A 27,647-nucleotide genomic window follows, 5' to 3' on the forward strand; every position below is an offset into this window, starting at 1 on the left:
GTCAATTCTCACTTAAACTGTCAAACTCTTCACAACTTCTCAATCATTTGTCATCGTGTACGCCATCACATTCAAAACGATCCATTCACTTATAAAAAACTACTAAACATGCATGTACATTCCATAAATATCTGACATTGATATTGTTTGTAATGTCTGCTTCATTGGAGATTTTTTCCCTGGTGCATGGCAATGGAAAACATAAGATGTGATGTGGATGAAAATCTTTGGCCTGACCAACAAGAGCGACAGGATGTCCAACAAGAGCGACAGGATGTCCAACAAGAATAATTAGTTTATCATTGAGGTTATTTTGTAGTTATTTTCTATTATATATTTTTTGCAACATAGGAAATATGAAATGTACAACAATTGGACAAGCAAGATTTCAGTTTAAATGTAATACACATACAAAAATAAATGAAGTGAATAAATAGAAATGTTCATTTACTTTTTTCTATGTACTGTTGACTCTTCTCAATTATTACGATTTTTTTATGAAACCTTATTTTCTATGGTGGACTTTCATGGTGAAAAAACAACTAAACATTTTGACCAGTGTTGCTCACACAATGACAAAAATACTTTATATTTTGGTGCCCTTGGCCAAATTACTGACAAGATAACTAGGTTTTGAAGCATGAATAAAATGTTTTGGGTGTGTAACTTCATTTTGCAGACATGCAATTAAGTTCTGAAGTTCCAGCAAACAGTTGTGACATTTGCACTCACAGTTTAGAGAATAATAAGACTGTTGCGAAAAATGTGCCAAAGCAATTGAGAAAAACTGTAAAACAATGCGTTATTTGTAGTATTTAGGGATACAACGCTTGGCATGGGCAGTCGTCGACTACTCATTAGAGAGTTGGGCTTGTATCCCGAGAGTTGCCGGTTCGAGTCTCACGGCCTGCAGGTTGCGACTGGTTGCAGATTGGATTTTGGCGGGATTTTGCTATCGCGGACAGATTTCCAAGGTCTGCTACAAAACCTTCGTATCGCGACCAAATCAGACTTCGTTGCAACTGCCGAAGGTCGTTATGTATAAGTATGACAGCAACGTGATTCGAACCTGTCAATGGCCTGATCTTTGAAATTTCTCGACAGAATTTATGTGAGAAATATATTTTCGCTGATGGTTAGGAACCCTTCTTTATCGAGTGTTTTGTAGCGTGAGCACCTCGTCATCGATGTGTTGTGTAGTATGCGTGCAGCTATACCAAGACGACAACAAGAAAATAAATCTCGTTGCGCAGTTTGAGCAAAACACTGATTCAGGTAGTTTTCAAAACCCGTTGTGTGAGCTTGCGACAACTAACACCAATAGTGGACTCTATCAAAAATTTATCAACACCTTTGTTGAAATAGGCAACAACCACAACACTCTCATATCACAACAAGGCAAAACCACACAGTATTTAGGGATACAACACTGGTATGGGCAGTCATCAACTACTCGTAAGAGAGTCAGGCTTGTTTCCTGAGAGTTGCTGGTTCGAGTCTCACGGCCTGCAGGTTGCGACTGGTTGCAGATTGGATTTTGGCGGGATTTGGCTATCGCGGACAGGTTTCGAAGGTCTGCCACAAAACCCTCGTATCGGGACCAAATCGGACCTCGTTATGGCTGCTGAAGGTCGTTATGTATAAGTATGCCAGCAACGTGATTCGAACATGTCTCGAGCTATCACAGACACACAAATACTTTCAAACCTGTTCAATATTATCCCCACGTGATCTCGTAATGTGAGCGACACAATGACAACTCGTAAGTCATCCAGCCAATCTCAGTGCCGATGGTATTAACAGAGAAAGGTCGACCAATTTAAGGGCACGTTGATCATCCATTCATGGAGCAATGGCCTGATAGTTGAAATTTCTCGCCAGAATTTATGTGAGAAAATTTATTTTTGCTGATGGTCAGGAACGCCTCTTTATCGAGTGTTTTGTAGCGTGTGCACCTCATCAGTGGTGTGTTGTGTAGTATGCTTGCAGCTAGATCAAGACGACAACACGAAAAGAAACCTTGATGCGCAGTTTGAGCAAAACACTGATTCAGGTAGTTTTCCAAACCCGTTGTGTGAGCTTGTGACAACTAACACCAATAGTGGACCCTACCAAAAATCTATCAACACGTTTGTTGTAATAGGCAACAACCACAGCACTTTCATATCACAACAAGGCAAAAAACACACAGATTTTAATGTTGGTTTACACAAACAAAACAACCATTGGCACACTCTTTCTTTCAACCTCAATTAATGAACCCACTCTGAACATGCACTTCTCTTCTTTAAACTTATTAGGATTAAAGAACATTCATCAATAGCAATGATCTGTGATAATGATCACCAACCATTCCTTAATTCACGCTCAGAGGAGCACATCAACACTCATCATCGTGGTTCAAGAGACTCAACTCTTTCGAAACACATTTCCTAGTTTAGAAACTATAGAAATGATCCTTGAAAGCATAGTCTTGACATCTCACCGCGCTTACCGAACACAACTTCTGACAGACAATGAACCTCAATGACGGAAAGTTGTGGCCTTATGATTCTGAGAGGGACAAAAGGCTTAGAAACACAAAAATATAAAACCTTCATCATGGACTGTAGTTAAGGAATGGATGTGTGCAAATCTGTTAATAACAATGCGTTATTTGTAGTATTTAGGGATACAGTGCTGGCATGGGCAGTCGTTGACTACTCGTTAGAGAGTCGGGCTTGTATCCCGAGAGTTGCCGGTTCGAGTCTCATGGCCTGCAGGTTGCGACTGGTTGCAGGTTGGATTTTGGCGGGATTTTGCTATCGCGGACAGATTTCCAAGGTCTCCCATGAGAAAAAAAAGTTGTATTTAATGTATTAAAAATATACTTAAAATTTAAGTAATATGTTTTTAGTACATTTGTATTCCCTTATTTAAAGTGTATTAAAAATATGTTAAATAGCTTTTAAATGTATTTCAAAAAAGTGTACTACAAGTACGTTGGTAATAAATATATGCTTAATTACACTTTTTAAAAGTATGCTAAACTCAAGCATACTTTTAATGTATTTCTAAAAAGTGCACTAGATGTAAGCTGGTAATAATTATATCTTTAATAACACTTTTTATAAGTATGCTAAACTCAAGCATACTTTTAATGTATTTCTAAAAAGTGCACTAGAGGTACGCTGGTAATAATTATATCTTTAATTACACTTTTAAAAAGTATGCTAAATTCATGCATACTTTTAATGTATTTCTAAAAAGTGCATTAGAGGTACACTGGTAATAAATATATCTTTAATTACACTTTTTATAAGTATGCTAAACTCAAGCATACTTTTAATGTATTTCTAAAAAGTGCACTAGAGGTACACTGGTAATAATTATATCTTTAATTACACTTTTAAAAAGTATGCTAAACTCATGCATACTTTTAATGTATTTCTAAAAAGTGCACTAGAGGTACACTGGTAATAAATATATCTTTAATTACACTTTTTATAAGTATGCTAAACTCAAGCATACTTTTAATGTATTTCTAAAAAGTGCACTAGAGGTACGCTGGTAATAATTATATCTTTAATTACACTTTTAAAAAGTATGCTAAACTCAAGCATACTTTTAATGTATTTCTAAAAAGTGCACTAGAGGTACACTGGTAATAAATATATGTTTAATTACACTTTTTATAAGTATGCTAAACTCAAGCATACTTTTAATGTATTTCTAAAAAGTATACTAGAGGTACGCTGGTAATAATTATATCTTTAATTACACTTTAAAAAAGTATGCTAAACTCAAGCATACTTTTAATGTTTTTCTAAAAAGTGCACTAGAGGTACACTGGTAATAAATATATTTTTAATTACACTTTTTACAAGTATGCTAAACTCAAGCATACTTTTAATGTATTTCTAAAAAGTACACTAGAGGTACGCTGGTAATAATTATATCTTTAATTACACTTTAAAAAAGTATGCTAAACTCAAGCATACTTTTAATGTATTTCTAAAAAGTGCAATAGAGGTACACTGGTAATAAATATATTTTTATTTACACTTTTTATAAGTCTGCTAAACTCAAGCATACATTTAACGTATTTCTAAAAAGAGCACTAGAGGTACGCTGGGAAAAAATATATGTTTAATTACACATTTAAAAAAAAAGTATGTTAAACACAAGCATACTTTTACAGAGGTTTTAGTGTATTTAGAAAAAAACATATATATTTTTTTAAACATGTACATTAATTTTAATAGGCTAACATTGCAATTTCAACATCATATCATTGAACTTGCATTATATATTGATTTCACAAAGTTAGTCCACATAAATTTGTTAGTGTTTATATTCAAACAACACACGTGACGGACCTGACTAAACCTCATTGGTTCTTGGGATTCAGTACGTCACATTGGCTTCCTGATTCAGTTGTTCGATACACAACGTGGGTGATCGTTGGTAAATGTGGATTAAAAGTTGAAACTAAAACTGTTAAATTATATATAGTGATCATCAGAGGACTTGGCTGAAACAACGCGATTCACATGGATTACTTCGGCGATGTTTTTTATTGCTGTTGCGATTAACTTTTTGAAATGTGAGCAGTTTTTAAGTAGGTTATCAAGTGGATCTGACATCGAGGGGAAATATACGTTTCTTGGATTTCATTAAAGTACATCGGTTTTTGTTTGAAGATGAATGAGAGAACATGAGGGTAAGTTAACTGATGACAGATTTTTGCTTTTTATTTTTAGTGAACTATTAAATAAGTAGAACTTTTAGTATTACAGTATGTCTTAATTTTAACCCAGCTTCTTAAAGCGTGTATGTTGTGTGGCTTTTGGAACATAACGTTACATTTTTTTTTGTGAGTAAAGTTCGGCATTTCATTTCTCTTGTTGTATTTCAGAAATCATAACAGCCTGTCTTTTTTTAGCACAGCGGCATTCAAATTGACCAATCAGAGCCGAGAATATCTAATAAGTCGAAGTAGAGATGAACAGATGAAGATACAGCCCGTAAAAATACTTATTCTTGGTGGTAAGTTTTTAGTTCTACAGTATTTGTATAACATTTAGATAACTTTTACGTTTTTCTAATGCTAATGTTTAAAGAGTAACTAAACCCTAAACCAACTTTTTTAGTTAATGATCTGTAAGAATGATGCTTTATTAGTGTAAGTTTTTTGACATTTGGATATAAAGTGTTTCAATACTACAATATATGTTGTAAAAACGTCTGAGTGCTGCCCTCTTCAGGTTGAACGGTGGCTACTGGCAGGGCTCAAAATTGCGAATATTTTGGTCGCATATGCGACCGAAATTTAATCTGTGCGATCTTAAAATATATTTGGGAGCATTTCTGCGACTGCCCATTTTGTTGTGGTGCGACTTGATTTAGATTGTGATGCTGCGTGCTGCTGTCCCAGGTTCAGTGTTCTCTCCAACGTTACATAACCAATCAAATTTCACCATTAAGTTCTTACGTTTAATGAAGACCGCAGATTGGCTAATATGAGCGTCAGTCATTCCTTGTTGCCGTGCTACGTTGGTACGTGAAGCGCGAAAATGAGATGCACCGCGAGCATGACGAGAACAAGCCGACTACAGCCAATGTTACTACTGTAATTAATCAGACAATCCGGATTCAAATGCGACTCCACCACCGGAAAATAAGACTTGACGTTAAACCTTTCAGAGAGAGTGGCTTAAAGATTTTGAGTGTCTCCGCTATGAAAATGGCTCGATGTAACTTAATGTGTTTACTGTAAATCCTGTAAAACGGCGTTGGTGGCGGAATCAAAACATTTTAAGCGCCAGACCTTGCTTAAACATGGCGAAAGTGCCAAAAACACAAATAGTGTCATGACAAATGTGTTCATTATTGATGGAGACACCGACCTGTCTATCAAAGAGTGTTTGATAGTGTATGTGCACATGCGCTGGTGAATGGACATCCGACAAACATCCTTGTGGTCCATGTTGATGTGGAACACGACAATGTTGATGGTATGTTTTTATAAAAAAAATATATTTTTTAAAACATATTTAGTAGTAATAGCATCCTGGTAATGCAGTTATCAATACCAATATTAGCCTTCTATATTAAGCCTTATATATTAAGGTCACTTTTGTAAATGTCCCAATTAATCAGTGTTTTACGTGTTTGCTAGATTTTCTATTGTAATCTTAATCATTTTACCTGTAATCTGTAATTGGTAAATTATTATTGCTATACTATTTCAAAAGCAGTTGGGTATTAATTTAGGAATCTATGCAGTAAAACAAAAAAAAAAAAAAAAAAAAAACCAAATTTTAAAAGCTGGCCATAGGATATGTAAAGCCTGGTGGTTGCATTTTATTTTAATAAAATAAATCTATTAACATATACATTGTAGTTGTGGTGCTTTTTAATTTTTGGATGGATGCGCCTAAATTTTTGCTGGTGCTCCTAACTCTTTAAAGTTGTGAGCACCAGTGCTACCAAAAAAAAGTTAATTTTGAGCCCTGTACTGCAGTTGAATTTTCCTATTGGATGTTGGACCGGACACTTTTAGACAACATTACAAAGACAATAATATATTACTAACGTGATTAGCCTGCTGGACGAATTGTAAAAAACAGCACAATGTAAGCACTGCTAGTACAGGCTAGCTGAATATATCTTAATGATTACAGAGATAAGACAACACATAAAACTTGCAACCTTTCTCAGTTTGCACATCTGGACAATTCTTCACACATCATAGGTTGTAAATTTGGGTAAATCCAGCAAACAAGTAATTTTAGCGATTCTGCTGTCACTCTGCTTTAAAGCAACACTATGTAGTTTCCATGTAAAAATGACTTACAGCTCCCCCATGTGGTTGAAAAGCGCAACAGTGCCTGGTATCAGACACTCTTCTGCAGGCAGGGGGAGGGGCGGGGCTGTGTGCTCTACCCTCCACCACCACTTTCAGAGTGTGCTTGTAGCAGCTAGGAGGCTGCTTAGGTTGCAGCAACAGTACAATTTGTCCAGTTAAAAGTTGTTCTATCACTGAAATAATTTTAGAGACATTATTTAAAGGTAAAAAAACTACATAGTGTTGCTTTAAATCTCCTGCATCGGAAACTTAAGAGCAGCCTTGAGTCAAATGTGGAAGTTAAGCGTGCATAGAGTCCATTGGCATGACTTCTGATTTCCTTAAATCTCCTTAAACAGAGGTGAACTTTTCTTGTAAGCAAGACCACAATAGACATGTCAATGGAAAATGCCCTTGGTTAAAATAAAACACAATTATCAAAGTAAAGAATATCCTGTAATACACACAGGTTGCATTATATCAGTGTCAGTGAGTTAAGCCTCCTATAACCCTTTGTTCAATGTAACTTGTAGAGTGCCATGTAGCGACGGATCAAACGGACACTCATGTCAAGCTTGATGAGGACACAGTCAAAGCTTTAAAAGGTAAACTGAGAAGTTAACAAAATTCTAATGCATATGTTCATTAATTATTGGTTAATTTTGTATATATTCTGTTTCCTTTTCATAGACCTTGTGATTAAGTCTTCAGTGTCTGAATGGCAAGAAGAAGTGACCCTCCACTTAAACGTGACATTTAAACTGCTCTGTGTTTTGGTTCAGCCATTTGAAGGTTTATCTCGAGTAAGTTCAAATGCGCTTCTGCATTTGTCCAGTAACTTTTTGTTTAGAGAATTACATCATTATGATTATATAATTATTCAATGGTTGCATATTCATAGTGTACTTTTCATATTGATGTATTAATGTTCCACAATTTGATAAAAGTAGCTCATTGCATTTCACTGATCTTTGTTTTATATTGTAAAATCATTTCAATAGCAGTGAATACATACTTAGTTGTTTCTTTAACATTTAATTAGTTGTTAATGATGGAAGAAACCGGTTCGTATGTATGAATACAGAATAGGTATCATTTTAGAATGAGTTAAAACATGTTTTGGTGGCAAACATGCAGGTAAAATATGACATGTATAACATTCTAATAGTAAACTTGACTGTAATTCAAATGTCACATACAGTACATTAGAAATGATTTATTTTATGTATACAAATGTGTGGGCAATATATTTTTATTTCATTTTGTATGCTACAGTATATTATTTATGTAATATTATTATATCTGAAATTATTAAATTACATTTATAAATGTTTAAAAGGTGGGTTAAAATGTGCTTCAAGTTGTAACTGAATACAATTTTAGAAAATAGCACAGTTGAGTACACTTAGATTGTCTTAAGTTTGTCTTAACAAGTACTAAATACTACTTTTTAGTATATTAAGCACAATTTACTGCACCAAAATAAAGAGCTTTTGGTACCTTAAGGTTGTGAACTTAAAGTGTATTTTAGTGAACTTTTTCACCTGGGAATACATTTGGTATATTATTTTAACATACTACTAGTATATTTTAAAGTAGATTCGTAAATGTTTAAAGGTGGGTTCAAGTTGTAATTAAAGATATTTTTTAAATACAGACCTAGTATGTTAAAATTACATTTTAGTTCAACTTCATGGTGTCTCAAAATAGCACAGTTGAGTACACTATGGTATTAAGTTCATCTTAAGAAGTATTAAATACTACTTTTTAGTATACTAAGTTCAAAATTAGTGTGCGAAAATAGAGCACTTTTAGTATATTGTGGAAAGTGTACTTAAATAGTGTATTTTAGTGAACTTTTTTCACCTGGGAATACATTTGGAATATTATTTTAACTTACCATTAGTATACTTTAAAGTATATTTAAAAATGCTTAAAGGTGGGTTCAAGTGTACTTCAAGTTATAATTAAATATATTTTTTTTAAATACAGACCTAGTATGTTAAAAATACATTTTAGTTCAACTTCATGGTGTCTCAAAATAGCACAGTTGAGTACACTAAGATGCTATTAAGTTCATCTTAAGAAGTACTAAATACTACTTTTTAGTATACTAAGTTCAAAATTAGTGTGCGAAAATAGAGCACTTTTAGTATATTGTGGAAAAGTGTACTAAGTGTACTTAAATAAAGTGTATTTTAGTGCACTTTTTTTTCACCTGGGCTGCCACAAAACCCTCGTATCGTGACCAAATCGGACCTCGTTAAGGCTGCCGAAGGTCATTATGTATAAGTATGCCAGCAACGTGATTCGAACCTGTCGAATTTTCATGGAGCAATGGCCTGATAGTTGAAATTTCTCGCCAGAATTTATGTGAGAAAATGTATTTTCGCTGATGGTCAGGAACGCCTCTTTATCGAGTGTTTTGTAGTGTGTGCAGCTTGTCAGCGGTGTGTTGTGTAGTATGCTTGCAGCTAGATCGAGACGACAACACGAAAAGAAACCTCGTTGCGCAGTTTGAGCAAAACACTGATTCAGGTAGTTTTCCAAACCCGTTGTGTGTTTGCGACAACTAACACCAATAGCCGACTCCACCAAAAATCTATCAACATGTTTGTTGAAATAGGCAACAACCACAGCACTCTCATATCACAACAAGGCAAAAACCACACAGATTTTAATGTTAGTTTACACAAACAAAACAACTATTAGCAAATTCTTTCTTTCAACCTCAAATAATGAACCCACTCTGATCATGCACTTCTCTTCTTTAACCTTGTTAGGATTAAAGAACATTCATCAATAGCAATGATCTGTGATAATGATCAGCAACCATTCCTTGATTCATGCTCAGAGAAGCACATCAACACTCTTCATCGTGGTTCTAGAGACTCAACTCTTTCAAAACACATTTCCCAGTTTAGAAACTATAGAAATGATCCCTGAAAGCATAGTCTTGACATCTCACCGCGCTCACCGAACACAACTTCTGACAGACGATGAACCTGAATGATGGTAAGTTGTGGCCTTATGATTCTGAGAGGGACAAAAGGCTCAGAAACACAAAACTATAAAACCTTCATTATGGATTGTAGTTAATGAATGGATGTGTGCAAATCGGTTAAAAACAATGCGTTATTTGAAGTATTTAGGGAGACAACATTGGCATGGGCAGTCGTCGACTACTCGATAGAGAGTCTGGCTTATATCCCGAGAGTTGCCGGTTCGAGTCTCATGGCCTGCAGGTTGCGACTGGTTGCAGGCTGGATTTTGGCGGGATTTTGCTATCGCGGACAGATTTCCAAGGTCCGCCACAAAACCCTCGTATCGCGACCAAATCGGACCTCGTTACAGCTGCCGAAGGTCGTTATGTATAAGTATGCCAGCAACGTGATTCGAACCTGTCTCGAGCTGTCACAGACCCACAAATACTTTCAAACCTGTTTGATATTATCCCCAAGAGATCTCGTAATGTGAGCGACACAATGACAACTCGTAAGTGATCCAGCCAATCCCAGTGCAGATGGTATTAACTAGTGATGAGCGAGTCACCCGAAACTCGGATCATTTAACCCGATCCCTAAAATGACTCGAGAACCATGAGTCCTTAGTGACCATTAACCCGAGTCAGTTGAGTCCTCTCAGATTTTGCATTAAAAATGAGAAATTGTATCAAACACAAAGCTCTTCAAATGTTTACAACAGAATTACAACAAATAACTCTACATAAGCTGCCATAGGTTCTATAACTTGCAACAACGAGTTAATTTACATCAACAAATGTCGACTGGGGGTACCGAGTGAATCAAAAGCTGCTATTCCGGATCATTATTTCTTGCAGCTCCGAGTCCGAGAACAAAGGGATGCGTGCGCGCGACAATGAGTTGGTCGGCGGCTCGGGGATTCACACAGAGAGTGACTCAACTCATGGAGCTTGAATCCTGGGCTAGGAGAAACAAGCCTTGCTCGTGTTGTTAACCCACTGACTCATGTAGGCTAATCTGTTGAAATATTTGACTGGCACAATGTTTTGGGTAGAAGCTGCAAATGTTTAACATTTTTAAATACGAGGACTGCTGCAGCAGTGCTGCTGGAAAGATCCGCCACCGACGGACGTACACGGCTCCTCTTGTTGACTGAGTCACTCAGAGTGACGTGAGTGGTTCACTCACAGGACCCGTGCAGGAGCGGGCGAGCGGTTCTGTCTGGGACTCACTCACAAGATTAACCGAAGCCTATCGTGGATCTTTTAAGTCAATCTGAAACAGGACACGTTCCTCTCACGTCCAAGTCAACCAAGCCTGACATCTTCTAAATGTGGTGTTGATATATTTGTCGTTATGAAATTAAACTAAACTAAACACACCAAACTTTTACAATTATGTTATTGCTAATGTTACCACGGGCATGCATGTTTTTTACGAGTTCCTCAGGTCACATAAGCCCTTTTTTGTGATCAGAGGAGTCATAAACTCGTAGCTGCACGCGTGATCCGAGTTGCTTGGTTGGCATTAGTATGACTTAGCGATTGGAATTGGGAGATTTTGACCAAGTGACTCAAGTGACTCGAGTGACTCGCACAACCCGGATCATATTAGTGAGTGACTCAGAATAACCCGAATCCTTAAAAAGATCCGGGTTGACCATCACTAGTATTAACAGAGAAAGGTCTACCAATTGAACTACCAGTTGATCATCCATTCATGAAGCAATGGCCTGATAGTTGAAATTTCTCGCCAGAATTTATGTGAGAAAATGTATTTTCGCTGATGGTCAGGAACGCCTCTTTATCGAGTGTTTTGTAGTGTGTGCAGCTTGTCAGCGGTGTGTTGTGTAGTATGCTTGCAGCTAGATCAAGACGACAACACAAAAAGAAACCTCGTTGCGCAGTTTGAGCAAAACACTGATTCAGGTAGTTCTCCAAACCCGTTGTGTGTTTGCGACAACTAACACCAATAGCCAACTCCACCAAAAATCTATCAACATGTTTGTTGAAATAGGCAACAACCACAGCACTCTCACATCAACACAACAAGGCAAAATCCACACGGATTTTAATGTTAGTTTACACAAACAAAACAACTATTGGCACATTCTTTCTTTCAACCTCAAATAATGAACCCACTCTGATCATGCACTTCTCTTCTTCAAACTTATTAGGATTAAAGAACATTCATCAATAGCAATGATCTGTGATAATGATCAGCAACCATTCCTTGATTCATGCTCAGAGAAGCACATCAACACTCTTCATCGTGGTTCCAGAGACTCAACTCTTTCAAAACACATTTCCCTGTTTAGAAACTATAGAAATGATCCCTGAAAGCATAGTCTTGACATCTCACCGCGCTTACCGAACACAACTTCTGACAGACGATGAACCTGAATGATGGTAAGTTGTGGCCTTATGATTCTGAGAGGGACAAAAGGCTCAGAAACACAAAACTATAAAACCTTCATTATGGATTGTAGTTAATGAATGGATGTGTGCAAATCTGTTAAAAACAATGCGTTATTTGTAGTATTTAGGGATACAGCATTGGCATGGGCAGTCGTCGACTACTCGTTAGAGAGTCTGGCTTGTATCCCGAGAGTTGCCGGTTCGAGTCTCACGGCCTGCAGGTTGCCACTGGTTGCAGGTTGGATTTTGGCAGGATTTTACTATCGCGGACAGATTTCCAAGGTCCGCCACAAAACCCTCGTATCACGACCAAATCGGACCTCGTTACGGCTGCCGAAGGTCGTTATGTATAAGTATGCCAGCAACGTGATTCGAACCTGTCTCGAGCTGTCACAGACCCACAAGTACTTTCAAACCTGTTTCATATTATCCCCAAGAGATCTCGTAATGTGAGCGACACAATGACAACTCGTAAGTCATCCAGCCAATCCCAGTGCAGATGGTATTAACAGAGAAAGGTCTACCAATTAAAGGGCACGTTGATCATCCATTCCTGAAGCAATGGCCTGATAGTTGAAATTTCTCGCCAGAATTTATGTGAGAAAATGTATTTTCGCTGATGGTCAGGAACGCCTCTTTATCGAGTGTTTTGTAGTGTGTGCAGCTTGTCAGCGGTGTGTTGTGTAGTATGCTTGCAGCTAGATCAAGACGACAACACGAAAAGAAACCTCGTTGCGCAGTTTGAGCAAAACACTGATTCAGGTAGTTTTCCAAACCCGTTGTGTGTTTGCGACAACTAACACCAATAGCCGACTCCACCAAAAATCTATCAACATGTTTGTTGAAATAGGCAACAATCACAGCACTCTCATATCACAACAAGGCAAAAACCACACGGATTTTAATGTTAGTTTACACAAACAAAACAACTATTGGCACATTCTTTCTTTCAACCTCAAATAATGAACCCACTCTGATCATGCACTTCTCTTCTTTAAACTTATTAGGATTAAAGAACATTCATCAATAGCAATGATCTGTGATAATGATCAGCAACCATTGCTTGATTCATGCTCAGAGAAGCACATCAACACTCTTCATCGTGGTTCCAGAGACCCAACTCTTTCAAAACACATTTCCCAGTTTAGAAACTATAGAAATGATCCCTGAAAGCATAGTCTTGACATCTCACCGCGCTTACCGAACACAACTTCTGACAGACGATGAACCTGAATGATGGTAAGTTGTGGCCTTATGATTCTGAGAGGGACAAAAGGCTCAGAAACACAAAACTATAAAACCTTTATTATGGATTGTAGTTAATGAATGGATGTGTGCAAATCTGTTAAAAACAATGCGTTATTTGAAGTATTTAGGGATACAACATTGGCATGGGCAGTCGTCGACTACTTGATAGAGAGTCTGGCTTATATCCCGAGAGTTGCTGGTTTGAGTCTCACGGCCTGCAGGTTGCGACTGGTTGCAGGTTGGATTTTGGCGGGATTTTGCTATCGCGGACAAATTTCCAAGGTCTGCCACAAAACCCTCGTATCGCGACCAAGTCGGACCTCGTTACGGCTGCCGAAGGTCGTTATGTATAAGTATGCCAGCAACGTGATTCGAACCTGTCTCGAGCTGTCACAGACCCACAAATACTTTCAAACCTGTTTGATATTATCCCCAAGAGATCTCGTAATGTGAGCGACACAATGACAACTCGTAAGTCATCCAGCCAATCCCAGTGCAGATGGTATTAACAGAGAAAGGTCCACCAATTGAAGGGCACGTTGATCATCCATTTATGAAGCAATGGCCTGATAGTTGAAATTTCTCGCCAGAATTTATGTGAGAAAATGTATTTTCGCTGATGGTCAGGAACGCCTCTTTATCGAGTGTTTTGTAGTGTGTGCAGCTTGTCAGCGGTGTGTTGTGTAGTATGCTTGCAGCTAGATCAAGACGACAACACGAAAAGAAACCTCGTTGCGCAGTTTGAGCAAAACACTGATTCAGGTAGTTTTCCAAACCCGTTGTGTGTTTGCGACAACTAACACCAATAGCCGACTCCACCAAAAATCTATCAACATGTTTGTTGAAATAGGCAACAACCACAGCACTCATGTTAGTTTATGTTAGTTTACACAAACAAAACAACTATTGGCACATTCTTTCTTTCAACCTCAAATAATGAACCCACTCTGATCATGCACTTCTCTTCTTTAAACTTATTAGGATTAAAGAACATTCATCAATAGCAATGATCTGTGATAATGATCAGCAACCATTCCTTGATTCATGCTCAGAGAAGCACATCAACACTCTTCATCGTGGTTCCAGAGACTCAACTCTTTCAAAACACATTTCCCAGTTTAGAAACTATAGAAATGATCCCTGAAAGCATAGTCTTGACATCTCACCGCGCTTACCGAACACAACTTCTGACAGACGATGAACCTGAATGATGGTAAGTTGTGGCCTTATGATTCTGAGAGGGACAAAAGGCTCAGAAACACAAAACTATAAAACCTTCATTATGGATTGTAGTTAATGAATGGATGTGTGCAAATCTGTTAAAAACAATGCGTTATTTGAAGTATTTAGGGATACAACATTGGCATGGGCAGTCGTCGACTACTCGATAGAGAGTCTGGCTTATATCCTGAGAGTTGCTGGTTCGAGTCTCACGGCCTGCAGGTTGCGACTGGTTGCAGGTTGGATTTTGGCGGGCTTTTGCTATCGCGGACAGATTTCCAAGGTCCGCCACAAAACCCTCGTATCGCGACCAAATCGGACCTCGTTACGGCTGCCGAAGGTCGTTATGTATAAGTATGCCAGCAACGTGATTCGAACCTGTCTCGAGCTGTCACAGACCCACAAATACTTTCAAACCGGTTTGATATTATCCCCAAGAGATCTCGTAATGTGAGCGACACAATGACAACTCGTAAGTCATCCAACCAATCCCAGTGCAGATGGTATTAACAGAGAAAGGTCTACCAATTGAAGGGCACGTTGATCATCCATTCATGGAGCAATGGCCTGATAGTTGAAATTTTTTGCCAGAATTTATGTGAGAAAATGTATTTTCGCTGATGGTCAGGAACGCCTCTTTATTGAGTAATTTGTAGCGTGTGCAGCTCGTCAGCGGTGTGTTGTGTAGTATGCTTGCAGCTAGATCAAGACGACAACACGAAAAGAAGTCTCATTGCACAGTTTGAGCAAAACACTGATTCAGGTAGTTTTCCAAACCCGTTGTGTGAGCTTGCGACAACTAACACCAATAGTGGACTCTACCAAAAATCTATCAACACGTTTGTTGAAATAGGCAACAACCACAGCACTCTCATATCACAACAAGGCAAAAACCACACGGATTTTAATGTTAGTTTACACAAACAAAACAACTATTGGCACATTCTTTCTTTCAACCTCAAATAATGAACCCACTCTGATCATGCACTTCTCTTCTTTAAACTTATTAGGATTATAGAACATTCATCAATAGCAATGATCTGTGATAATGATCAGCAACCATTCCTTGATTCATGCTCAGAGAAGCACGTCAACACTCTTCATCGTGGTTCCAGAGACTCAACTCTTTCAAAACACATTTCCCAGTTTAGAAACTATAGAAATGATCCCTGAAAGCATAGTCTTGACATCTCACCGCGCTTACCGAACACAACTTCTGACAGACGATGAACCTGAATGATGGTAAGTTGTGGCCTTATGATTCTGAGAGGGACAAAAGGCTCAGAAACACAAAACTATAAAACCTTCATTATGGATTGTAGTTAATGAATGGATGTGTGCAAATCTGTTAAAAACAATGCGTTATTTGTAGTATTTAGGGATACAGCATTGGCATGGGCAGTCGTCGACTACTCGTTAGAGAGTCTGGCTTGTATCCCGTGAGTTGCCGGTTCGAGTCTCACGGCCTGCAGGTTGCCACTGGTTGCAGGTTGGATTTTGGCAGGATTTTGCTATCGCGGACAGATTTCCAAGGTCCGCCACAAAACCCTCGTATCGCGACCAAATCGACCTCGTTACGGCTGCCGAAGGTCGTTATGTATAAGTATGCCAGCAACGTGATTCGAACCTGTCTCGAGCTGTCACAGACCCACAATTACTTTCAAACCTGTTTGATATTATCCCCAAGAGATCTCGTAATGTGAGCGACACAATGACAACTCGTAAGTCATCCAGCCAATCCCAGTGCAGATGGTATTAACAGAGAAAGGTCTACTAAGGTCTAGAGAGTCGGGCTTGTATCCCGAGAGTTGCCGGTTCGAGTCTCATGGCCTGCATGTTGCGACTTGTTGGATTATGGCGGGATTTTGCTACCGCAGACAGATTTCCAAGGTCTGCCACAAAACCTTCGTATCGCGACCAAATCGGACCTTGTTACGGCTGCCGAAGATCGTTATGTATAAGTATGCCAGCAACGTGATTCGAACCTGTCTCGAGCTGTCACAGACCCACAAATACTTTCAAACCTGTTTGATATTATCCCCAAGAGATCTCGTAATGTGAGCGACACAATGACAACTCGTAAGTCATCCAGCCAATCCCAGTGCAGATGGTATTAACAGAGAAAGGTCTACCAATTGAAGGGCACGTTGATCATCCATTCATGGAGCAATGACCTGATAGTTGAAATTTCTCGCCAGAATTTATGTGAGAAAATGTATTTTCGCTGATGGTCAGGAACGCCTCTTTATCGAGTGTTTTGTAGTGTGTGCAGCTTGTCAGCGGTGTGTTGTGTAGTATGCTTGCAGCTAGATCAAGACGACAACACGAAAAGAAACCTCGTTGCGCAGTTTGAGCAAAACACTGATTCAGGTAGTTTTCCAAACCCGTTGTGTGTTTGCGACAACTAACACCAATAGCCGACTCCACCAAAAATCTATCAACATGTTTGTTGAAATAAGCAACAACCACAGCACTCATGTTAGTTTATGTTAGTTTACACAAACAAAACAACTATTGGCACATTCTTTCTTTCAACCTCAAATAATGAACCCACTCTGATCATGCACTTCTCTTCTTTAGACTTATTAGGATTAAAGAACATTCATCAATAGCAATGATCTGTGATAATGATCAGCAACCATTCCTTGATTCATGCTCAGAGAAGCACATCAACACTCTTCATCGTGGTTCCAGAGACTCAACTCTTTCAAAACACATTTCCCAGTTTAGAAACTATAGAAATGATCCCTGAAAGCATAGTCTTGACATCTCACCGCGCTTACCGAACACAACTTCTGACAGACGATGAACCTGAATGATGGTAATTTGTGGCCTTATGATTCTGAGAGGGACAAAAGGCTCAGAAACACAAAACTATAAAACCTTCATTATGGATTGTAGTTAATGAATGGATGTGTGCAAATCTGTTAAAAACAATGCGTTATTTGTAGTATTTAGGGATACAGCATTGGCATGGGCAGTCGTCGACTACTCGTTAGAGAGTCTGGCTTGTATCCCGTGAGTTGCCGGTTCGAGTCTCACGGCCTGCAGGTTGCCACTGGTTGCAGGTTGGATTTTGGCAGGATTTTGCTATCGCGGACAGATTTCCAAGGTCCGCCACAAAACCCTCGTATCGCGACCAAATCGACCTCGTTACGGCTGCCGAAGGTCGTTATGTATAAGTATGCCAGCAACGTGATTCGAACCTGTCTCGAGCTGTCACAGACGCTTGATTTTTTTTCCCAAACCAGTTCAGATAGGAGTTTTACTTAAACATGAGCTCAGGGGCAGAAAGAAATTTGATTGGTTCACAAAAATGACCAATGAAAGTCCTCAACCGGAGCCTTCAAGGCAGCTTCTGCAGTGAAGCAGTTCGAGCTCACCGTTGGTCAGGTGAGTAGCGCAGATGGTTAGATAGGAATGTGACTGGTTTGGAATTCAGCTCGAAATGTTTCGAGCGTTTAAGTTACGTGTTACCACGTTTTCACGTGTCCGTGGCACGACTTTCTTTTTCGTGCCAGTTTCACGTAATGGTTACTCAATTTTTTTTCCTTTTTTCAAACCATTGTTGTTTGGGATTGGGGTTAGATTTGTGGGTTTTTTTCATTTTTAAACTGTTTTCGCGCGAGGATGAAGTTGGGTTTGGGTTAGAATGGCAGTGGTTTATACATTTATTTGTCAGAAATTTTAACTGTTTTCACTTGATGTTGGGGTTAGAGTTGGGTTTGGGTTAGGATGTCATTTTATGTAACAGAAAGTTGTTCTAACCCCAATCCCAAACGACAATGGTAAGAAAATAGGAAAAACAATTGAGTAAACATTACGTGAAACTGGCACGAAAAAGAAAGTCGTGCCACTGACACGTGAAAACGTGGTAACACGTAACTTAAACGCTCGAAACATTTCGAGCTGAATTCAAAACAGTCACATTCCTATCTAACCATCTGCGCTACTCACCTGACCAACGGTGAGCTCGAACTGCTTCACTGCAGAAGCTGCCTTGAAGGCTCCGGTTGAGGACTTTCATTGGTCATTTTTGTGAACCAATCAAATTTCTTTCTGCCCCTGAGCTCATGTTTAAGTAAAACTCCTATCTGAACTGGTTTGGGAAAAAAAATCACGCGTCACAGACCCACAATTACTTTCAAACCTGTTTGATATTATCCCCAAGAGATCTCGTAATGTGAGCGACACAATGACAACTCGTAAGTCATCCAGCCAATCCCAGTGCAGATGGTATTAACAGAGAAAGGTCTACTAAGGTCTAGAGAGTCGGGCTTGTATCCCGAGAGTTGCCGGTTCGAGTCTCATGGCCTGCATGTTGCGACTTGTTGGATTATGGCGGGATTTTGCTACCGCAGACAGATTTCCAAGGTCTGCCACAAAACCTTCGTATCGCGACCAAATCGGACCTTGTTACGGCTGCCGAAGATCGTTATGTATAAGTATGCCAGCAACGTGATTCGAACCTGTCTCGAGCTGTCACAGACCCACAAATACTTTCAAACCTGTTTGATATTATCCCCAAGAGATCTCGTAATGTGAGCGACACAATGACAACTCGTAAGTCATCCAGCCAATCCCAGTGCAGATGGTATTAACAGAGAAAGGTCTACCAATTGAAGGGCACGTTGATCATCCATTCATGGAGCAATGACCTGATAGTTGAAATTTCTCGCCAGAATTTATGTGAGAAAATGTATTTTCGCTGATGGTCAGGAACGCCTCTTTATCGAGTGTTTTGTAGTGTGTGCAGCTTGTCAGCGGTGTGTTGTGTAGTATGCTTGCAGCTAGATCAAGACGACAACACGAAAAGAAACTTCGTTGCGCAGTTTGAGCAAAACACTGATTCAGGTAGTTTTCCAAAACCGTTGTGTGTTTGCGACAACTAACACCAATAGCCGACTCCACCAAAAATCTATCAACATGTTTGTTGAAATAGGCAACAACCACAGCACTCTCATATCACAACAAGGCAAAAACCACACGAATTTTAATGTTAGTTTACACAAACAAAACAACTACTGGCACATTCATTCTTTCAACCTCAAATAATGAACCCACTCTGATCATGCACTTCTCTTCTTCAAACTTATTAGGATTAAAGAACATTCATCAATAGCAATGATCTGTGATAATGATCAGCAACCATTCCTTGATTCATGCTCAGAGAAGCACATCAACACTCTTCATCGTGGTTCCAGAGACTCAACTCTTTCAAAACACATTTCCCAGTTTAGAAACTATAGAAATGATCCCTGAAAGCATAGTCTTGACATCTCAACGCGCTTACAGAACACAACTTCTGACAGACGATGAACCTGAATGATGGTAAGTTGTGGCCTTATGATTCTGAGAGGGACAAAAGGCTCAGAAACACAAAACTATAAAACCTTCATTATGGATTGTAGTTAATGAATGGATGTGTGCAAATCTGTTAAAAACAATGCGTTATTTGTAGTATTTAGGGATACAGCATTGGCATGGGCAGTCGTCGACTACTCGTTAGAGAGTCTGGCTTGTATCCCGAGAGTTGCCGGTTCGAGTCTCACGGCCTGCAGGTTGCCACTGGTTGCAGGTTGGATTTTGGCAGGATTTTACTATCGCGGACAGATTTCCAAGGTCCGCCACAAAACCCTCGTATCACGACCAAATCGGACCTCGTTACGGCTGCCGAAGGTCGTTATGTATAAGTATGCCAGCAACGTGATTCGAACCTGTCTCGAGCTGTCACAGACCCACAAGTACTTTCGAACCTGTTTGATATTATCCCCAAGAGATCTCGTAATGTGAGCGACACAATGACAACTCGTAAGTCATCCAGCCAATCCCAGTGCAGATGGTATTAACAGAGAAAGGTCTACCAATTGAAGGGCACGTTGATCATCCATTCCTGAAGCAATGGCCTGATAGTTGAAATTTCTCGCCAGAATTTATGTGAGAAAAGTATTTTCGCTGATGGTCAGGAACGCCTCTTTATCGAGTGTTTTGTAGTGTGTGCAGCTTGTCAGCGGTGTGTTGTGTAGTATGCTTGCAGCTAGATCAAGACGACAACACGAAAAGAAACCTCGTTGCGCAGTTTGAGCAAAACACTGATTCAGGTAGTTTTCCAAACCCGTTGTGTGTTTGCGACAACTAACACCAATAGCCGACTCCACCAAAAATCTATCAACATGTTTGTTGAAATAGGCAACAATCACAGCACTCTCATATCACAACAAGGCAAAAACCACACGGATTTTAATGTTAGTTTACACAAACAAAACAACTATTAGCAAATTCTTTCTTTCAACCTCAAATAATGAACCCACTCTGATCATGCACTTCTCTTCTTTAAACTTATTAGGATTAAAGAACATTCATCAATAGCAATGATCTGTGGTAATGATCAGCAACCATTGCTTGATTCATGCTCAGAGAAGCACATCAACACTCTTCATCGTGGTTCCAGAGACTCAACTCTTTCAAAACACATTTCCCAGTTTAGAAACTATAGAAATGATCCCTGAAAGCATAGTCTTGACATCTCACCGCGCTTACCGAACACAACTTCTGACAGACGATGAACCTGAATGATGGTAAGTTGTGGCCTTATGATTCTGAGAGGGACAAAAGGCTCAGAAACACAAAACTATAAAACCTTCATTATGGATTGTAGTTAATGAATGGATGTGTGCAAATCTGTTAAAAACAATGCGTTATTTGAAGTGTTTAGGGATACAACATTGGCATGGGCAGTCGTCGACTACTCGATAGAGAGTCTGGCTTATATCCCGAGAGTTGCTGGTTTGAGTCTCACGGCCTGCAGGTTGCGACTGGTTGCAGGTTGGATTTTGGCGGGATTTTGCTATCGCGGACAAATTTCCAAGGTCTGCCACAAAACCCTCGTATCGCGACCAAATCGGATCTCGTTACGGCTGCCGAAGGTCGTTATGTATAAGTATGCCAGCAACGTGATTCGAACCTGTCTCGAGCTGTCACAGACCCACAAATACTTTCAAACCTGTTTGATATTATCCCCAAGAGATCTCGTAATGTGAGCGACACAATGACAACTCGTAAGTCATCCAGCCAATCCCAGTGCAGATGGTATTAACAGAGAAAGGTCCACCAATTGAAGGGCACGTTGATCATCCATTTATGAAGCAATGGCCTGATAGTTGAAATTTCTCGCCAGAATTTATGTGAGAAAATGTATTTTCGCTGATGGTCAGGAACGCCTCTTTATCGAGTGTTTTGTAGTGTGTGCAGCTTGTCAGCGGTGTGTTGTGTAGTATGCTTGCAGCTAGATCAAGACGACAACACGAAAAGAAACCTCGTTGCGCAGTTTGAGCATAACACTGATTCAGGTAGTTTTCCAAACCCGTTGTGTGTTTGCGACAACTAACACCAATAGCCGACTCCACCAAAAATCTATCAACATGTTTGTTGAAATAAGCAACAACCACAGCACTCATGTTAGTTTATGTTAGTTTACACAAACAAAACAACTATTGGCACATTCTTTCTTTCAACCTCAAATAATGAACCCACTCTGATCATGCACTTCTCTTCTTTAGACTTATTAGGATTAAAGAACATTCATCAATAGCAATGATCTGTGATAATGATCAGCAACCATTCCTTGATTCATGCTCAGAGAAGCACATCAACACTCTTCATCGTGGTTCCAGAGACTCAACTCTTTCAAAACACATTTCCCAGTTTAGAAACTATAGAAATGATCCCTGAAAGCATAGTCTTGACATCTCACCGCGCTTACCGAACACAACTTCTGACAGACGATGAACCTGAATGATGGTAATTTGTGGCCTTATGATTCTGAGAGGGACAAAAGGCTCAGAAACACAAAACTATAAAACCTTCATTATGGATTGTAGTTAATGAATGGATGTGTGCAAATCTGTTAAAAACAATGCGTTATTTGTAGTATTTAGGGATACAGCATTGGCATGGGCAGTCGTCGACTACTCGTTAGAGAGTCTGGCTTGTATCCCGTGAGTTGCCGGTTCGAGTCTCACGGCCTGCAGGTTGCCACTGGTTGCAGGTTGGATTTTGGCAGGATTTTGCTATCGCGGACAGATTTCCAAGGTCCGCCACAAAACCCTCGTATCGCGACCAAATCGACCTCGTTACGGCTGCCGAAGGTCGTTATGTATAAGTATGCCAGCAACGTGATTCGAACCTGTCTCGAGCTGTCACAGACGCTTGATTTTTTTTCCCAAACCAGTTCAGATAGGAGTTTTACTTAAACATGAGCTCAGGGGCAGAAAGAAATTTGATTGGTTCACAAAAATGACCAATGAAAGTCCTCAACCGGAGCCTTCAAGGCAGCTTCTGCAGTGAAGCAGTTCGAGCTCACCGTTGGTCAGGTGAGTAGCGCAGATGGTTAGATAGGAATGTGACTGGTTTGGAATTCAGCTCGAAATGTTTCGAGCGTTTAAGTTACGTGTTACCACGTTTTCACGTGTCCGTGGCACGACTTTCTTTTTCGTGCCAGTTTCACGTAATGGTTACTCAATTTTTTTTCCTTTTTTCAAACCATTGTTGTTTGGGATTGGGGTTAGATTTGTGGGTTTTTTTCATTTTTAAACTGTTTTCGCGCGAGGATGAAGTTGGGTTTGGGTTAGAATGGCAGTGGTTTATACATTTATTTGTCAGAAATTTTAACTGTTTTCACTTGATGTTGGGGTTAGAGTTGGGTTTGGGTTAGGATGTCATTTTACGTAACAGAAAGTTGTTCTAACCCCAATCCCAAACGACAATGGTAAGAAAATAGGAAAAACAATTGAGTAAACATTACGTGAAACTGGCACGAAAAAGAAAGTCGTGCCACTGACACGTGAAAACGTGGTAACACGTAACTTAAACGCTCGAAACATTTCGAGCTGAATTCAAAACAGTCACATTCCTATCTAACCATCTGCGCTACTCACCTGACCAACGGTGAGCTCGAACTGCTTCACTGCAGAAGCTGCCTTGAAGGCTCCGGTTGAGGACTTTCATTGGTCATTTTTGTGAACCAATCAAATTTCTTTCTGCCCCTGAGCTCATGTTTAAGTAAAACTCCTATCTGAACTGGTTTGGGAAAAAAAATCACGCGTCACAGACCCACAATTACTTTCAAACCTGTTTGATATTATCCCCAAGAGATCTCGTAATGTGAGCGACACAATGACAACTCGTAAGTCATCCAGCCAATCCCAGTGCAGATGGTATTAACAGAGAAAGGTCTACTAAGGTCTAGAGAGTCGGGCTTGTATCCCGAGAGTTGCCGGTTCGAGTCTCATGGCCTGCATGTTGCGACTTGTTGGATTATGGCGGGATTTTGCTACCGCAGACAGATTTCCAAGGTCTGCCACAAAACCTTCGTATCGCGACCAAATCGGACCTTGTTACGGCTGCCGAAGATCGTTATGTATAAGTATGCCAGCAACGTGATTCGAACCTGTCTCGAGCTGTCACAGACCCACAAATACTTTCAAACCTGTTTGATATTATCCCCAAGAGATCTCGTAATGTGAGCGACACAATGACAACTCGTAAGTCATCCAGCCAATCCCAGTGCAGATGGTATTAACAGAGAAAGGTCTACCAATTGAAGGGCACGTTGATCATCCATTCATGGAGCAATGACCTGATAGTTGAAATTTCTCGCCAGAATTTATGTGAGAAAATGTATTTTCGCTGATGGTCAGGAACGCCTCTTTATCGAGTGTTTTGTAGTGTGTGCAGCTTGTCAGCGGTGTGTTGTGTAGTATGCTTGCAGCTAGATCAAGACGACAACACGAAAAGAAACCTCGTTGCGCAGTTTGAGCAAAACACTGATTCAGGTAGTTTTCCAAACCCGTTGTGTGTTTGCGACAACTAACACCAATAGCCGACTCCACCAAAAATCTATCAACATGTTTGTTGAAATAAGCAACAACCACAGCACTCATGTTAGTTTATGTTAGTTTACACAAACAAAACAACTATTGGCACATTCTTTCTTTCAACCTCAAATAATGAACCCACTCTGATCATGCACTTCTCTTCTTTAGACTTATTAGGATTAAAGAACATTCATCAATAGCAATGATCTGTGATAATGATCAGCAACCATTCCTTGATTCATGCTCAGAGAAGCACATCAACACTCTTCATCGTGGTTCCAGAGACTCAACTCTTTCAAAACACATTTCCCAGTTTAGAAACTATAGAAATGATCCCTGAAAGCATAGTCTTGACATCTCACCGCGCTTACCGAACACAACTTCTGACAGACGATGAACCTGAATGATGGTAATTTGTGGCCTTATGATTCTGAGAGGGACAAAAGGCTCAGAAACACAAAACTATAAAACCTTCATTATGGATTGTAGTTAATGAATGGATGTGTGCAAATCTGTTAAAAACAATGCGTTATTTGTAGTATTTAGGGATACAGCATTGGCATGGGCAGTCGTCGACTACTCGTTAGAGAGTCTGGCTTGTATCCCGTGAGTTGCCGGTTCGAGTCTCACGGCCTGCAGGTTGCCACTGGTTGCAGGTTGGATTTTGGCAGGATTTTGCTATCGCGGACAGATTTCCAAGGTCCGCCACAAAACCCTCGTATCGCGACCAAATCGACCTCGTTACGGCTGCCGAAGGTCGTTATGTATAAGTATGCCAGCAACGTGATTCGAACCTGTCTCGAGCTGTCACAGACGCTTGATTTTTTTTCCCAAACCAGTTCAGATAGGAGTTTTACTTAAACATGAGCTCAGGGGCAGAAAGAAATTTGATTGGTTCACAAAAATGACCAATGAAAGTCCTCAACCGGAGCCTTCAAGGCAGCTTCTGCAGTGAAGCAGTTCGAGCTCACCGTTGGTCAGGTGAGTAGCGCAGATGGTTAGATAGGAATGTGACTGGTTTGGAATTCAGCTCGAAATGTTTCGAGCGTTTAAGTTACGTGTTACCACGTTTTCACGTGTCCGTGGCACGACTTTCTTTTTCGTGCCAGTTTCACGTAATGGTTACTCAATTTTTTTTCCTTTTTTCAAACCATTGTTGTTTGGGATTGGGGTTAGATTTGTGGGTTTTTTTCATTTTTAAACTGTTTTCGCGCGAGGATGAAGTTGGGTTTGGGTTAGAATGGCAGTGGTTTATACATTTATTTGTCAGAAATTTTAACTGTTTTCACTTGATGTTGGGGTTAGAGTTGGGTTTGGGTTAGGATGTCATTTTATGTAACAGAAAGTTGTTCTAACCCCAATCCCAAACGACAATGGTAAGAAAATAGGAAAAACAATTGAGTAAACATTACGTGAAACTGGCACGAAAAAGAAAGTCGTGCCACTGACACGTGAAAACGTGGTAACACGTAACTTAAACGCTCGAAACATTTCGAGCTGAATTCAAAACAGTCACATTCCTATCTAACCATCTGCGCTACTCACCTGACCAACGGTGAGCTCGAACTGCTTCACTGCAGAAGCTGCCTTGAAGGCTCCGGTTGAGGACTTTCATTGGTCATTTTTGTGAACCAATCAAATTTCTTTCTGCCCCTGAGCTCATGTTTAAGTAAAACTCCTATCTGAACTGGTTTGGGAAAAAAAATCACGCGTCACAGACCCACAATTACTTTCAAACCTGTTTGATATTATCCCCAAGAGATCTCGTAATGTGAGCGACACAATGACAACTCGTAAGTCATCCAGCCAATCCCAGTGCAGATGGTATTAACAGAGAAAGGTCTACTAAGGTCTAGAGAGTCGGGCTTGTATCCCGAGAGTTGCCGGTTCGAGTCTCATGGCCTGCATGTTGCGACTTGTTGGATTATGGCGGGATTTTGCTACCGCAGACAGATTTCCAAGGTCTGCCACAAAACCTTCGTATCGCGACCAAATCGGACCTTGTTACGGCTGCCGAAGATCGTTATGTATAAGTATGCCAGCAACGTGATTCGAACCTGTCTCGAGCTGTCACAGACCCACAAATACTTTCAAACCTGTTTGATATTATCCCCAAGAGATCTCGTAATGTGAGCGACACAATGACAACTCGTAAGTCATCCAGCCAATCCCAGTGCAGATGGTATTAACAGAGAAAGGTCTACCAATTGAAGGGCACGTTGATCATCCATTCATGGAGCAATGACCTGATAGTTGAAATTTCTCGCCAGAATTTATGTGAGAAAATGTATTTTCGCTGATGGTCAGGAACGCCTCTTTATCGAGTGTTTTGTAGTGTGTGCAGCTTGTCAGCGGTGTGTTGTGTAGTATGCTTGCAGCTAGATCAAGACGACAACACGAAAAGAAACTTCGTTGCGCAGTTTGAGCAAAACACTGATTCAGGTAGTTTTCCAAAACCGTTGTGTGTTTGCGACAACTAACACCAATAGCCGACTCCACCAAAAATCTATCAACATGTTTGTTGAAATAGGCAACAACCACAGCACTCTCATATCACAACAAGGCAAAAACCACACGAATTTTAATGTTAGTTTACACAAACAAAACAACTACTGGCACATTCATTCTTTCAACCTCAAATAATGAACCCACTCTGATCATGCACTTCTCTTCTTCAAACTTATTAGGATTAAAGAACATTCATCAATAGCAATGATCTGTGATAATGATCAGCAACCATTCCTTGATTCATGCTCAGAGAAGCACATCAACACTCTTCATCGTGGTTCCAGAGACTCAACTCTTTCAAAACACATTTCCCAGTTTAGAAACTATAGAAATGATCCCTGAAAGCATAGTCTTGACATCTCAACGCGCTTACAGAACACAACTTCTGACAGACGATGAACCTGAATGATGGTAAGTTGTGGCCTTATGATTCTGAGAGGGACAAAAGGCTCAGAAACACAAAACTATAAAACCTTCATTATGGATTGTAGTTAATGAATGGATGTGTGCAAATCTGTTAAAAACAATGCGTTATTTGTAGTATTTAGGGATACAGCATTGGCAT

General features: G+C 39.8%; 12 non-coding genes across 12 annotated transcripts; all 12 read right to left on the reverse strand.

Annotated features, from left to right (window-relative positions):
* Positions 1-2,260: 2,260 nt before the first annotated feature.
* Positions 2,261-2,475, reverse strand: LOC135736874 (small nucleolar RNA U3). The gene has a single exon (XR_010527981.1). It is a non-coding gene; the product is annotated as a small nucleolar RNA U3 (small nucleolar RNA).
* Positions 2,476-9,572: 7,097 nt separating this feature from the next.
* On the reverse strand, positions 9,573-9,787 carry LOC135736877 (small nucleolar RNA U3). The gene has a single exon (XR_010527984.2). It is a non-coding gene; the product is annotated as a small nucleolar RNA U3 (small nucleolar RNA).
* Positions 9,788-11,949: 2,162 nt separating this feature from the next.
* On the reverse strand, positions 11,950-12,164 carry LOC135736878 (small nucleolar RNA U3). Its single transcript, XR_010527985.2, has one exon. It is a non-coding gene; the product is annotated as a small nucleolar RNA U3 (small nucleolar RNA).
* A 1,033-nt stretch (positions 12,165-13,197) lies between these two features.
* Positions 13,198-13,412, reverse strand: LOC135736868 (small nucleolar RNA U3). Its single transcript, XR_010527975.2, has one exon. It is a non-coding gene; the product is annotated as a small nucleolar RNA U3 (small nucleolar RNA).
* A 1,007-nt stretch (positions 13,413-14,419) lies between these two features.
* On the reverse strand, positions 14,420-14,634 carry LOC135784763 (small nucleolar RNA U3). Its single transcript, XR_010546087.1, has one exon. It is a non-coding gene; the product is annotated as a small nucleolar RNA U3 (small nucleolar RNA).
* A 1,035-nt stretch (positions 14,635-15,669) lies between these two features.
* LOC135784807 (small nucleolar RNA U3) lies at positions 15,670-15,884 on the reverse strand. The gene has a single exon (XR_010546126.1). It is a non-coding gene; the product is annotated as a small nucleolar RNA U3 (small nucleolar RNA).
* A 1,364-nt stretch (positions 15,885-17,248) lies between these two features.
* Positions 17,249-17,463, reverse strand: LOC135784793 (small nucleolar RNA U3). Its single transcript, XR_010546114.1, has one exon. It is a non-coding gene; the product is annotated as a small nucleolar RNA U3 (small nucleolar RNA).
* A 2,295-nt stretch (positions 17,464-19,758) lies between these two features.
* LOC135784779 (small nucleolar RNA U3) lies at positions 19,759-19,973 on the reverse strand. The gene has a single exon (XR_010546101.1). It is a non-coding gene; the product is annotated as a small nucleolar RNA U3 (small nucleolar RNA).
* Positions 19,974-21,005: 1,032 nt separating this feature from the next.
* On the reverse strand, positions 21,006-21,220 carry LOC135784759 (small nucleolar RNA U3). Its single transcript, XR_010546083.1, has one exon. It is a non-coding gene; the product is annotated as a small nucleolar RNA U3 (small nucleolar RNA).
* A 1,007-nt stretch (positions 21,221-22,227) lies between these two features.
* LOC135784794 (small nucleolar RNA U3) lies at positions 22,228-22,442 on the reverse strand. The gene has a single exon (XR_010546115.1). It is a non-coding gene; the product is annotated as a small nucleolar RNA U3 (small nucleolar RNA).
* A 2,269-nt stretch (positions 22,443-24,711) lies between these two features.
* Positions 24,712-24,926, reverse strand: LOC135784795 (small nucleolar RNA U3). The gene has a single exon (XR_010546116.1). It is a non-coding gene; the product is annotated as a small nucleolar RNA U3 (small nucleolar RNA).
* Positions 24,927-27,221: 2,295 nt separating this feature from the next.
* LOC135784780 (small nucleolar RNA U3) lies at positions 27,222-27,436 on the reverse strand. Its single transcript, XR_010546102.1, has one exon. It is a non-coding gene; the product is annotated as a small nucleolar RNA U3 (small nucleolar RNA).
* Positions 27,437-27,647: the final 211 nt, after the last annotated feature.

Source organism: Paramisgurnus dabryanus, chromosome 2 (assembly GCF_030506205.2).
Source record: "Paramisgurnus dabryanus chromosome 2, PD_genome_1.1, whole genome shotgun sequence".
NCBI classification, from domain to species: domain Eukaryota; kingdom Metazoa; phylum Chordata; class Actinopteri; order Cypriniformes; family Cobitidae; genus Paramisgurnus; species Paramisgurnus dabryanus.